Source organism: Macrobrachium rosenbergii, chromosome 49, assembly GCF_040412425.1.
Source record: "Macrobrachium rosenbergii isolate ZJJX-2024 chromosome 49, ASM4041242v1, whole genome shotgun sequence".
In the NCBI taxonomy this organism is placed as follows: Eukaryota; Metazoa; Arthropoda; class Malacostraca; order Decapoda; family Palaemonidae; genus Macrobrachium; species Macrobrachium rosenbergii.
In genome coordinates this window covers 28,312,027-28,313,605 of record NC_089789.1, presented here as the reverse complement: position 1 = coordinate 28,313,605, position 1,579 = coordinate 28,312,027, and positions in this window count along the sequence as shown.

Genomic DNA, 1,579 nt, shown 5'->3' with positions numbered 1-1,579 from the left:
GTATTTTTTGCTAGGTGAATTTGTCCGTTCACTGCGTGGATTGATATCAGTCCGAAAATATTCTGCTAACTTGTGTGTGTGTGTGTGTGTTAGCATGCAAGAACTTGGCATAGAAACAACGATTTTTTTGCATAAGACAAGCCAAAAGGTTGATAGTCACAGGTTAAAACTAAAAAAAAAAAAAAGTTTGCAAAGATTTCTCTATAAATGTAAAGGAGTGTCTCTAAATACTTTACCTGTAAGCGAAGACGATATATGTACTGAATCAAAGTGCCCATGTATTTTATTTTTCGCTTTTGGTTCAGGAATAAATTGTTTTATGAAATTTATTACCGTTTTTCAAAAGACTTTCTATACATCGATGCTATCTTTTATCATTCTTTTACATTTATAATTATTATTGTCCACCTCAACTCATTCTATACATAGCCTCCAAAGTAGACAAGCAAAAAAGCAGAATGTTGGCGTGCGACATTCAGCCCTCTAGCGGCGTGAGTGACAGTTATGATGGTGGAAATGGGTTATATTTTCCTGAATAAACGACCACTCCCATGGCATAATATGCAGGTCTCTTTCATCCACAAATAATAAAGGAAAATGGGAGAAATTTTTATCCAGTTGTCTTTTTTTTGTGTCCACAATATTCTGCAAAAATTATCAGCAAGAGAAAAGATTCACAAATAGCTGAAAAGCTCAAGTGCACTTATTCCAAGTGTAATAGAACACAGAGTAGAGATGAGGTGATAGATGTGAAGTTGATTTTACAATGTCGTTCATTTCAGTTTTGCTTTGCTTTCTGATAGAATAATCTCATACGTCAAGGGAAAAAATTTTCAGTGCCTGCAAACAAAGATTCGATTACGGCATACTTCTGTTAGTGCTTCCGGAGGTAAAAAAAAAAAAAAAAAAAACGAAAGGCGCAACCCAAAAACGTCTCTTGTTTTCATAGGATTTTTCGAAAGATTAAACTTTTCGAAATAGTGCTGGAGTCAGTCTTCCACTAACTGCACTGCATTCTCTTTCTCAAAAAATTTTCCATACTGATCGAATTTGCATTGGAAGAGCTCATGAATAATCTGGGCATTTCTCTTCTGAGGCAGCCTGAAAACTGTCGATAACTCTTGTTCGTGAATCTATGAGACTCTAAAATGATTTACTTTAGATCACCGTATTTTTCTCTTCCTCGGTGATCTGTGCAACAGTGAAAGTTGCCTCTCCTCTAAATGTATTATTAAATTTATTATTATCTTCTCAACCGTGTTGACTCGTCGTGGTAGCTGGCTAATTTACCTTTAGCATGTGTGATGAAACTGTGTACAGTTGCTTTAATTAGGCAAACGTTCTGAGTTTTATGTTTCCAAGTACGTGGGATTAACTCTGGTCGCTGGGATGCAGACTTACTAATGAATTTGAACAGACGTAGGGGAGGAGACTAACTATTTGATCTTGATACCCAGACAACCCATGGATACAGTTATGTATATCATATAGTGGAAGAATTTAATTGTTAATTTTTAGGTCCAAACGAGGAACGAAATGATAATAAAATACAATCAGAATGTCTCCGCTTGCCGACCTT